The 13,856-nt window shown below is 30.5% G+C and overlaps 1 protein-coding gene across 1 annotated transcript in view; it reads right to left on the bottom strand.

The window, feature by feature from the left end:
- LOC119605036 overlaps window positions 1-12,488 on the bottom strand; it is a 72,109-nt gene extending 59,621 nt beyond the window's left edge. The window contains exon 1 of the mRNA XM_037957977.1: window positions 11,994-12,488. The gene's annotated coding sequence lies outside the window, so the exon portion shown is untranslated. The remainder of the gene's footprint in view (window positions 1-11,993) is intronic.
- Between the last annotated feature and the right edge of the window lie 1,368 nt (window positions 12,489-13,856).

Here is a 13,856-nt window from a genome sequence, read left to right as displayed (position 1 = left end):
GATTTATGCTCATATGACCTGCACAATTCACTTAGTCACTGACTGACTGACTGCTGAATGGACTTTCTGGCTTCTTAACGCATTTTCTTTTTCATAAGATTTTGGGTTGATATGTTGTGCGGTTTTCTAAAGTAGTAATTAGAAAATGTGTCGGCTTTAACAAATTTAAATCTTTTGTTAGATACGCCACAGGAATGTGTTGGCTAGTTTGTTAGAAATTTGAAATTCATCTGTGTGTTAAAATGTTAAGCATCTTAAGTCTTCATATGTTGATGAGTACAAAATTTTCGCTTTCTAATTTTCTAGGCTTATTTGGTAGGAAAACCAATCGAAAATTTCTATGTTAAGAAGATTTTGCGAGATTTGTGGTCTTGAACTAAAAAGAATAGTGCAACGAAGGCAAAGGTGACTTCTAATTACATACTAATATCAACATTGTTTTTATGTGAAGTTAAAAGAAAGTTTAACTTTGTCCGGTAGTTAAACTGTTGTTAGGACAATGCGATCTGAGTTCATAATGATAGATCCATGAAATTCCACGGATAAAGATAGAAATTATGGACTCATGCGACACCAGAGGGACTAAAACTGCGAAATGTATACCTAACTAACTAACTAACTAACTAACTAACTAACTAACTAACTAACTAACTACTAACTAACTAACTAACTAACTAACTAACTAACTAACTAACTACTAACTAACTAACTAACTAACTAACTAACTAACTACTAACTAACTAACTAACTAACTACTAACTAACTAACTAACTAACTAACTAACTAACTAACTAACTACTAACTAACTAACTAACTAACTAACTAACTAACTAACTAACTAACTAACTAACTAACTAACTAACTAACTAACTAACTAACTAACTAACTAACTAACTAACTAACTAACTAACTAACTAACTAACTAACTAACTAACTAACTAACTAACTAACTAACTAACTAACTAACTAACTAACTAACTAACTAACTAACTAACTAACTAACTAACTAACTAACTAACTAACTAACTAACTAACTAACTAACTAACTAACTAACTAACTAACTAACTAACTAACTAACTAACTAACTAACTAACTAACTAACTAACTAACTAACTAACTAACTACTAACTAACTAACTAACTAACTAACTAACTAACTAACTAACTAACTAACTAACTAACTAACTAACTAACTAACTAACTAACTAACTAACTAACTAACTACTAACTAACTAACTAACTAACTAACTAACTAACTAACTAACTAACTAACTAACTAACTAACTAACTAACTAACTAACTAACTAACTAACTAACTAACTAACTACTAACTAACTAACTAACTAACTAACTAACTAACTAACTAACTAACTAACTAACTAACTAACTACTAACTACTAACTAACTAACTAACTAACTAACTAACTACTAACTAACTAACTAACTAACTAACTAACTAACTAACTAACTAACTAACTAACTAACTAACTACTAACTAACTAACTAACTAACTAACTAACTAACTAACTAACTAACTAACTAACTAACTAACTAACTAACTAACTAACTAACTAACTAACTAACTAACTAACTAACTAACTAACTAACTAACTAACTAACTACTAACTAACTACTAACTAACTAACTAACTAACTAACTAACTAACTAACTAACTAACTAACTAACTAACTAACTAACTAACTAACTAACTACTAACTAACTAACTAACTAACTAACTAACTAACTAACTAACTAACTAACTAACTAACTAACTAACTAACTAACTAACTAACTAACTAACTAACTAACTAACTACTAACTAACTAACTAACTAACTAACTAACTAACTAACTAACTAACTAACTAACTAACTAACTAACTAACTAACTAACTAACTAACTAACTAACTAACTAACTAACTAACTAACTACTAACTAACTAACTAACTAACTAACTAACTAACTAACTAACTAACTAACTAACTAACTAACTAACTACTAACTACTAACTAACTAACTAACTACTAACTAACTAACTAACTAACTACTAACTAACTAACTAACTAACTAACTAACTAACTAACTAACTAACTAACTAACTAACTAACTAACTACTAACTAACTAACTAACTAACTAACTAACTAACTAACTAACTAACTAACTAACTAACTAACTAACTAACTAACTAACTAACTAACTACTAACTAACTAACTAACTAACTAACTAACTAACTACTAACTACTAACTAACTAACTAACTAACTAACTAACTAACTAACTAACTAACTAACTACTAACTAACTAACTAACTAACTAACTACTAACTAACTAACTAACTAACTAACTAACTAACTACTAACTAACTAACTAACTAACTAACTAACTAACTAACTAACTAACTAACTAACTACTAACTAACTAACTAACTACTAACTAACTAACTAACTAACTAACTAACTAACTAACTAACTAACTAACTAACTAACTAACTAACTAACTAACTAACTAACTAACTAACTAACTAACTAACTAACTAACTAACTAACTAACTAACTAACTAACTAACTAACTAACTAACTAACTAACTAACTAACTAACTAACTAACTAACTAACTAACTAACTAACTAACTAACTAACTAACTAACTAACTAACTAACTAACTAACTAACTAACTAACTAACTAACTAACTAGTTTAATCCTTATTTAACCTTGATTTCAAAATTAAATCTGGAAAAATTTAAACTTCTTTTGGAAATTTCCAACTCTGCTTTTAATTTAATAAGCTAATAAAACTTGGGAAAATGCTTTTATTCTCTATTCTTTAAAAAAAATAATTCTCATGGGTTCATCATTTTGCTCATGTTGCATTATTTGGCTTTAAAGCAAAACATAAAAAATCCATAGTTTAACTCCACTTTTAAAGGTTTAAACGCTGCACTTAAGAGTTGCAATTCAATAAACAATTTTCCCTTTAAGTTAAACAACCTCTTGAACTTTTCATTAAAGATAAAGATTTTTTTGTTTAGACAAAAAACAAATTACAGCAAAAGTAAATAACAATAATTTTCCTGTTAAAATTTAGACATAAATAGAAGAAACATTTGGTTGATGGCCAGTTTTAGAGCAAAAACAACAACAACAACGAAGAAATGTGTAGTCAAGATTTAGTTTTAAAACTTTATAAACCACAACAAAACTAATATTGCAGCATAATTTGTTTAAATTGCTCATGTTAAAGTTTTTCCTTTTTTTTGTTGGGATTTCTAGAAGGAAAGCGACAAGTTGGTTTATCTTGTAAATTTCGAGAAACAAAAAAAAAAAAAAAAAACACAAGCTGTTGCAATGTTTAAATGTATTATGATCTTTTTTTCACTACTACTACTCGTATTTAAAATCTTTTACATAGTTTTGTTTTTGTTCTGTTGTTGCTTTTAAAACGACACATTTGACAGGAAAATTTAGGACATTCTTAAACTTTTAAGCTCTAAAATAAAAATCTATTTGGCACAATTTCTAAATGGGGTTACCCCAACTGAGATTGAGTTTAAGCTGCTGCTGCTGTGTGTGTGTGTGTGTTCGGCTTTTCTTTAGCAATTTAAGAAAAATGAATGTTTTTCTTCTTTTTTTGTCTATTTTTTTTTTTGTAGAATTATTTTATAGTTCTGGTTGTAAACAATTCCAGGTTTCTTTTCTTTTACTTTTTTTCTCCTCTTTTACTTCGTAGTAAAATGTTTATGAGTTTTTTCTTTTCCTTTAGTTTTTCTACTCATTTGACAGATATAGAAGGAAAGTTTGGTGGGGTTAATGAGGACTTAATGTTCGCTACAAAGAGTGTAAAACAATTGATTAACAATGAGAAGTTCAATTCGTAGAAACAAATACAGTTCAGATTATAGACAGATCAATGGTCCAGACTATGGACAAGACTATAGTCCAGACTATAGACAAGACTATGGCCCAGACTATAGACAAGACTATGGTCCAAACTATAGATAACACTATAGTCCAGACTATAGACAAGTCTATATTCCAGATTATAGACAAGACTATAGTCCAGACTATAGACAAGACTATAGTCCAGACTATAGCCTAGACCATAGACAAGACTATAGTCTAGAGTCTAGACTATAGACAAGACTATACTCCAGATTATAGATAAGACTATGGTCCAGACTATAGACAAGACTATAGGCCAGACTATAGACAAGATTATAGTCCAGACTATAGACAAGACTATAGACAAGACCATAGTCCAGACTATAGACAAGACTATATTGCAGACTATAGACAAGACTATATTCCAGACTATAGACAAGACTATATTCCAGATTATAGACAAGACTATAGACAAGACTATAGTCCATACTATAAACAAGACTATAGTCCAGACTATAGACAAGACTATAGTTCTGCCTATAGTCCAGACTATAGACAAGACTATTGTCCAGACTATAGTTCTGCCTATAGTCCAGACTATAGTTCTGCCTATAGTCCAGACTATAGACAAGACTATTGTCCAGACTATAAACAAGACTATAGTCCAGACTATAGACAAGACAATAGTCCATACTATAAAGAAGACTATAGTCCAGACTATAGACAAGACTATTGTCCAGACTATAGTTCTGACTATAGTCTAGACTATAGACAAGACTATAGCCCAGACTATAGACAAGACTATAGCCCAGACTATAGACAATACTGTAGTCCAGACTATAGACAAGACTATAGTTCAGACTATAGACAAGACTATAGTCCAGACTATAAAAAAGACTATAGTCCAGACTATAGACAAGACTATATTCCAGACTATAAACAAGACTTTAGTCCAGACTGTAGACAAAATTATAGTCCAGACTGTAGACAAGACTATAGTCCAGACTATAGACAAGACTATAGTCCAGACTATAGTCCAGACTATAGACAAGACTATAGTCCAGACTATAAACAAGACTATTATCCAGACTATAGTTCTGACTTTAGTCCAGACTATAGACAAGACTATAGTCGAGACTATAGACAAGGCTACATTCCCGACTTTAGACAAGACTGTAGTCCAGACTATAGACAAGACAATAGTCCAGACTATAGACAAAAATTATTGGGAAATATTGGAATCAGTTACAAATGCAAAGGCCAATACAAATTACTCTCCAACTTTTACCATGATGATTAAGGAAAGAATGGAAAAAGAAAAATAGTTTTTCCGCATAACTTTCAACACAAAATTGGTCTCACTTCAATACATACATAAATATCTATATAGAAAGAATAGAAAAAAAGATCTTAAATACTTTTCTTTCAACATTAATACAAAATATTCTAAAGAAAAACAACATGGTGCTGGACACTCCATGACAAGGGGTTTAGTTAAAAGCGCTGTAAGGGGCCACAATAAAGAGAAATATTGAAAGACTTAAAACAACAAAAGAATCATATAGAAGAGCAGTCGCAGCAGCATAGACATTTCGAAGTTGTTCAAATGTATTTCCTATATTACCGAACCCCATGAAAAGCCAAAAAAAAAACAACACAACGTTCGTTCTGTCTTCTGTGATCTTTTTGTGGTCGATGATGTAGAGGAAGACAACTATAAAAATAGTGTAATAATACTCGTTTTACCGTTAGAATGTATATGCAACATACGCTGCATGCAGCATAGCTGCTTATTCCACAAATTATTGTATTTGTAGCAAGCAGCATTCGCTTTTGGTTAACATATGTACGCACATAATAACGATAATACCAGTGCAACACCACTCTCTAATAGTTGCTGGTTGCAATGATGAAGTTTTCCAGGCCGGTTTATTGGAGTAGTTTGTTTTCGTTTCGTTACCAATTCAACGTTATGGTTGACTTTTTTTCCTTTCCTTCGATCAATTGTTGTTTTTTGTTTTTTTGCCGTATGTATGGCATCATCACTATGTATTTGTAATGCTTTAAATCTACTGGTTGCTGCTGCTGTTGCTTGTTGCAACAACTACTAGTAATTCTATGATGCATAAAAGAACATTAAGGCTGATTGCATTGACGGTAGTGGCAAATGTTGTTGTTGTTGTTGATGTTAGTTTTTCTATTCCAATCGATGTATGGCTGGTTGAATTTCATAGTTTGCATTATAGAGTTCAAATAGCTGATGGTTACAAAATCGCGTAATCGATAATAATGATGATGTATTGTACACTGTGTACTTTTAAGTGTTGTTTTTTTTTTTTGTATTGTATTTCAATGCAAAAAAAGTAGAAATAATAACAACACATTTCTATAATTTAACATACATTCTTTTGATTTCAGCAAATATGGCTGGTAGAACGATCTTTTTCTGTTATAGATTGAATTAGAAAAAGAAATAGATTTTTAACTCTATTAGGAGAGAAGATAGGACTATAGTGCAGACGGGGTCCATAATTTAGATTAGACAATAAACAAGACTATAGTCTAGACTTTGGGCAAGACTATAGTTAAGACTATAGTCCCAACTTTAGACGAGACAATAGTCAAGTCTATAGACAAAACTATAGTTTAGTCTATACTATAGTCTAGACTATAGACAAGATTATAATCCGAACTATAGGCAAGACTACAGAGAAGATTATAGTCCAGACTATAAACAAGACAATAGTCCAGACTATAATCCAGACTATAGACAAGACTACAGTCCAGACTATACACAAGACTATAGTCCAGACTATAGACAGCACTATAGTACAGACTATAGACAAGACTATAGTCCAGACTAGACGAAACTATAGCCCAGACTATATACAAACTATAGTTCAGAGTATAGACAAAACTATAGTCCAGACTATAGACAAAACTATAGTCCAGACTACAGACAAAACTATAGTCCAGACTACAGACAAAACTATAGTCCAGACTAGAGACAATACTATAGTGCAGACTATAGACAAAGCTATAGTCTAGTCCATAGAAAATAGAATAGTCCAGACTAAAGACAAGACTATAGACAAGACTATAGACCAAACTATAGACCAAACTATAGACCAGACTATAGACCAGACTAAAGACCAGACTATAGACCAGACTATAGACCAGACTATAGACCAGACTATAGACCAGACTATAGACAAGACTATAGACAAGACTATAGTTCAGACTAAAGGCAAGTCTATAGCCCAGACTACAGAAAAAGCTATAGTTTAGACTAAAGGTAAGTCTATAGCCCAGTCTATAAACCAAACAAAACTGTAGGCCATAATATAGAAGACTATGATCTAGACTGTAGAGAAGACTAAAGCCCACACTATAGACAAGACTATAGCCCAGACTATAGACAAGACAATAGTCCAGACTGTAGACAAGACTATAGTCCAGACTATAGACAAGACAATAGTCCAGACTGTAGACAAGACTATAGTCCAGATTATAGTCTAGAATATAGTTTAGACTATAGACAAGACTATAATCCAGACTATAGTCTCGACTATTGACAAGACTATAGTCCAGACTATAGACAAGACTATAGTCCAGACTATAGACAAGACTATAGTCCAGACTATAGACAAGACTATAGTCCAGTCTTGTCTATAGTCTAGACAGACGATAGACAAAATTATTGTCTAGACTATAGACATAACTATTATCCATTAGCTATAGTCCAGACTATAGACAAAACTATAGTCCAGACTGAAGACAGGACTATAGTCCAGACTATGTATAAGACTATAGTCCAGACTATTTATGAGACTATAGTCCAGACTATAGACAAGACTATAGTCCAGACTATAGACAAGACTATAGTCCAGACTATAGACAAGACTATAGTCCAGACTATAGACAAGACTATAGTACTGACTATAGTCAAGACTATAGTACTGACTATAGTCAAGACTATAGTCCAGACTATAGACAAGACTATAGTCCAGACTATAGACAAGACTATAGTCCAGACTATAGACAAGACAATAGTCCAGACTGTGGACAAGACTATAGTCCAGATTATAGTCCAGATTATAGTCCAGAATATAGTTTAGACTATAGACAAGACTATAGTCCAGACTATAGACAAGACTATAGTCCAGACTATAGACAAGACTATAGTCCAGACTATATACAAGACTATAGTCCAGACTATAGACAAGACTATAGTCTAGACTATAGACAAGACTATAGTCTAGACTATAGACAAGACTATAGTCTAGACTATAGACAAGACTATAGTCTAGACTATAGACAAGACTATAGTCTAGACTATAGACAAGACTATAGTCTAGACTATAGACAAGACTATAGTCTAGACTATAGACAAGACTATAGTCTAGACTATAGACAAGACTATAGTCTAGACTATAGACAAGACTATAGTCTAGACTATAGACAAGACTATAGTCTAGACTATAGACAAGACTATAGTCTAGACTATAGACAAGACTATAGTCCAGACTTTAGATAAAACCATAGTCCAGACTATAGACAAGACTATAGTCCACACTATTGGTAGGACTTTAGAACAGACTATAGTCCTTATTATAGCCGGGGTATTTGCACATTTCCTTCTGCTCCGTCCCCCAACAGGTTAATGTTATAGTTTTAATATCTTTTATTATTACTTTTTTTCTTATTTTCCATATAAATATGGAGTTCTGCTTTTTATTTATTTTCTAAACTAAAGTTTATGCATGATGATTATTGGGTTTGGTTCTTGGTTTGCTGTATTTCTGTTTTTTGTTTAGGGGGCAGAAAGAGTAACAGTTTTTTAGAGCTATGAAAAACAAAACAAATGTGTTGTTTTTATTATTTTTTTTTATTACTATTATGGTTTAAATTGATTGAACCGTTATTTTTTTGGTAAGAAGATTTACTTTTGTTAGGAAAAAGTTGTTGTTTGTGTTTGTTGGCTCTATCTAACCACATATGAAAACTTAGTTTTATGAGTTTTTCATATGTAAATTTTTATATATTTTTTTAGTTTAAATAGTATTAAAATGAATGTGGGATGTTGTTGATGATTTGTTTTAATAAATATGCATATTTTAGTTTAAGTTTTATAAATAGAAAAATTATTCTAACAGTGTTAGAAGGAGTGTGTTTGGAGATATGTATATGATTTTAGGTGTTGTTTTTTTCTATTGTTGTGAAATTATTTGGGTGAATTTTCTATATTAGGAAAATTAGAGAAGAAATAAAATGTAATAGACTATAGTCCAGACTATAGACAAGACTATAGTCTAGACTATAGACAAGACTATAGTCTAGACTATAGACAAGACTATAGTCTAGACTATAGACAAGACTATAGTCTAGACTATAGACAAGACTATAGTCTAGACTATAGACAAGACTATAGTCTAGACTATAGACAAGACTATAGTCTAGACTATAGACAAGACTATAGTCTAGACTATAGACAAGACTATAGTCTAGACTATAGACAAGACTATAGTCTAGACTATAGACAAGACTATAGTCTAGACTATAGACAAGACTATAGTCTAGACTATAGACAAGACTATAGTCTACTAGACAAGACTATAGTCCAGACTTTAGATAAAACCATAGTCCAGACTATAGACAAGACTATAGTCCACACTATTGGTAGGACTTTAGAACAGACTATAGTCCTTATTATAGCCGGGGTATTTGCACATTTCCTTCTGCTCCGTCCCCCAACAGGTTAATGTTATAGTTTTAATATCTTTTATTATTACTTTTTTTCTTATTTTCCATATAAATATGGAGTTCTGCTTTTTATTTATTTTCTAAACTAAAGTTTATGCATGATGATTATTGGGTTTGGTTCTTGGTTTGCTGTATTTCTGTTTTTTGTTTAGGGGGCAGAAAGAGTAACAGTTTTTTAGAGCTATGAAAAACAAAACAAATGTGTTGTTTTTATTATTTTTTTTTATTACTATTATGGTTTAAATTGATTGAACCGTTATTTTTTTGGTAAGAAGATTTACTTTTGTTAGGAAAAAGTTGTTGTTTGTGTTTGTTGGCTCTATCTAACCACATATGAAAACTTAGTTTTATGAGTTTTTCATATGTAAATTTTTATATATTTTTTTAGTTTAAATAGTATTAAAATGAATGTGGGATGTTGTTGATGATTTGTTTTAATAAATATGCATATTTTAGTTTAAGTTTTATAAATAGAAAAATTATTCTAACAGTGTTAGAAGGAGTGTGTTTGGAGATATGTATATGATTTTAGGTGTTGTTTTTTTCTATTGTTGTGAAATTATTTGGGTGAATTTTCTATATTAGGAAAATTAGAGAAGAAATAAAATGTAATAGATAAATTTTGTATGGTTTTTGATAAGAATAAAGAATATGAACTTAATATAAAGTTTCTTATATGAAAAAAATGTTTGTGTGTTGACCCTACGTTCAGCTAAGGGTTAATTTCAGCTATAGTTTCATCCCAAGATCTTTGTGGTATCATTTTATTAAGTTTGATGAAAACCCCATAAAAAACTGTTGGGTTTTTGGAAACTTCTAAATATTTCAGAATTTGACCTTTGACCCTATGGTCTCAAAGAGCTAAAATCGAGTTCTAAGTTCTTATATTATTAATTTCCTAAGGTTTTATCTAAGATTCTATAACATTAAATTTGTTTTCTTATTAAATATTCCAAATTTTGACCTTTGACCCTAATATTAGATTGTTTAGACTTGAACAAGTTTGCTGAATCATTTGGTGTGTGTTTGGTATTATTCGTTATGTAATATTTTTGGCAACTGTGCATACTCTTTGTCCCTGTGGTACTTAGGAATAGGCCTGTTTAATGTCCGTTTTCTCTCCGTCCGTCTATCCATGTTTAACTTCGTAATCGAGCTAAAGAACATAATTTTGAAAAGAAATCTATGATCTTTTGTAAACAAGACTTTTTGTTTCCTAAATGGTTATGCATGTGCGCTGATATGTGTGGCATCTAAAAATATTCCCGTTTGAAGTCCGTCTGTCCATCCATCCGACCCTCCGTCTATACGACTTTAACTTGTAATCCAGCTAAAGATCGTAATTCCGAAGAGATTTCAATGAAGTTTTATACACATTTTGGTTCAAAATTAAGGATAAGGAGAGTATTACGCGTTTGCTCTGATGTTTGTGGCACACAAAAATATTCCTGCTTAAAGTCCGTCCGTCCATCCATGCTTAACTTATAATCGATCTAAAGAACGTAATTTTTAAAAGAATTGAACAAGACTCTTTGGTTCTAAAATGAGGTTATGGAGAATATTATGCGTTTGCGCTGATCTAATAATATTCCCGTTTAAAGTTCGTCCATCCATCCAACCGACACTCCGTCTATCCATCTTTAACTTCCCATCGAGCGTAATTCCGAAAAGAATTCTAAGGAACTTTTGTACAAAAGACTCTTTGGTTCTAAAATGAAATATAATACGCTAATTCACCTAGAAATATCAATTTTTTAAGTCCGCCCTGTTTAGTCCGTCTATCCAACCGTCCGTCTATACACGTTTAATTTATAATCGAGGTAAAGAACGTAATACTGAAAAGTGAACTTTAGTACACAATTTTGGTTCCAAACTAAGAGTTAAGAAGAGTTTGTGCTGATGTGTGTGGCACCTAAAAATATCCCCGTTTAAAGTCCGTCCATCCATTCGTCCGTCCGTCTATCCATGTTTAGCTTGTAATCCATTCGTAATGTCGAAAACATTGAACATTCGATCATGGTTCCAAAAGTAAACATAAATGAAAACGATTGATATACATAGGTCCACACATTCCTTTAACGTTTTTGTTTGAAGAAAATTCTGTTTACTCTTACTTCTTTTCTATTGGATTTGATTTTACAATTGCATGCTTTATTTGCCAAAGAGATTAACTTAGTTTTTAAGTTTTAATTAGAAGAACTTAAAAGAAATAAGAAACTGTAATAGTTTGAGCATTAAACAGTAAATATGAATTAAATTTTAATTACCATTTTTTTAAGTTAACCTATTTAGCATTTGAGGAAGTAAATAAGTAATTTGATTTATAGCTAACATTGGAGTTAGAAGTCTTACCTTATTATTTAATTTATTCCAAAACAATTTGGACTGTTTAACAGTTCTGCTTAAACACTTTTGGCTGCTTTATTTTAAAACTTTTACAAAGTATTTTATTTAATTTTTTTTTATTGCACTTTAAGTAAATAAAACATTTTCATGTTTAATTAATGATAATTTATGCATTTCATTTAAACTTCTATTGTTTAGCTTTTATTTTTATTAACTTTTTCTTTTTTTTAATTCTTGAAAAAAATCTTTAGAAAACAAACACTTTTAAAAAACTTTCTTGAGGTTTTATTTTATTAAAAAATTCTTTTAAAAACGAAATTTTAGAACTATTTTAATCTTTTTTTTCAATAATTTGTTTTTTTAATTCTTATTAAACGTTATATTTTGTTTATAATCAAAATTACTTAAAATTATTTTAAAAACATGCGTTTATTTTGAAAATTTTCTTTCCGTTATTTAGTCAACAACACGTCTGAGTTAAACGGCCTAAACATTTAAACTGATTGCATTAAATCTACATAACTATAGCTTAACTGGTTGTGTGTTTGTGTGTAGTTTGTTTAAGCCGCTATTTTTAATGATCAGTTTTTTGTGTTTTGTTTTGCTTGTTCATTCTTCTTGCTAAGTTTTCTTTTTCTCTTAAATTCTCTCTTTTTTCTGCTATTAAAACACCTGTCTTTAGTTATCAACTACAAAATCTTGTTTAACTCTCTCTCTCTGTTTCTTTGGGTTTATGGCTTGAAACTTAAAGTTAACTGTTAGTTTTAAGATATGATCATCATAACCTGCTCTATTCAAACTGGCTCTCTTTTAAACTCTCAAAAGAGTGAACGTTCGTAAAGTTCTGTTTCATAAAACCAGAATTTTGTATTACACTAGAAAATGAAAATGCTAATTTATCAATTTAACACCTTATCCAGCCAGTCACTACTACGTGTCTTACATTCTTCCGGAACATTTTCTAAAGTTTGTTTACATTCATTCAAGCTAAATAATGTTTAGGATACTACAGCTTCTCTAAACTGCGTCTTCCATAAATATCTGGTTTTTATTCCATATTCTAGTTAAAACCATGATTGTGCCTTTTTTTACTTTTTGCATCATTTAAATTCATTTTAAAGCATATAACTTGCTTTACATTTTTCTTGTAACTTATCCATTTGTTAGTTGTTTTTATTCATCAATTCTGCAACACGTCTTCTAAGTTAAAACCCCCATTCAAAATAAGCCCTTTTTATTCGTTTCTTGTGCAAAACTAGCACGTTCGTTTTGATTATTTCTTGGCTCCAGATAATTTCTTTACAACAATGTTTTATTGCTTTAAATTGTTTACTATATAAATTAGTTTTTGTTTCGCATATTATTACTAGTACTAGGTTAAGACTTTTTACATAATCATCTCTTAAACAAAAAAAAAATTATGAAATTTCTATTTCTATTGCTGCTAAGCCTTAAAGTTTTAGGGATTTTAGCATTCTTTAATTATCCCTATAAGGATAATAATCAAGTTACTAACGAAGTTGAAGTGGTTGACTATAATAAAATGGGCCAGGGTACTTGCCCTAAAATTAAACAGCCCTTGTGTGCTACAAATGGTGAAGAAGTGTTGTATTTTGATAATAAATGTTTGTTGGAAGTGAGAAATTTTGAACAGTTAATGAAAGGATTGAAAGGTAAGTAGAAGAATTGGAATTCAAATAGAACAAATATAGTTTGAACTATTGACTAGTCTATAGTCTGGTCTATAGCCTGGACTGTAGGCTTGTCTATAGTTTGGACTGTAGGCTAGTCCAACTATAATCTGGACTGTAGACTAGTCTATAGTCTGGACTGTAGACTAGTCTATAGTTTGGACTGTAGACTAGTCTA

The sequence above is a fragment of the Lucilia sericata genome, unplaced genomic scaffold (genome assembly GCF_015586225.1).
Source record: "Lucilia sericata isolate MDLA Ls3-8-SP2 unplaced genomic scaffold, ASM1558622v1 Contig000455F_arrow, whole genome shotgun sequence".
Taxonomy (NCBI): domain Eukaryota; kingdom Metazoa; phylum Arthropoda; class Insecta; order Diptera; family Calliphoridae; genus Lucilia; species Lucilia sericata.
Note: the sequence above shows the minus strand (reverse complement) of the source record. Positions and strands in the feature narration are given on the sequence as shown.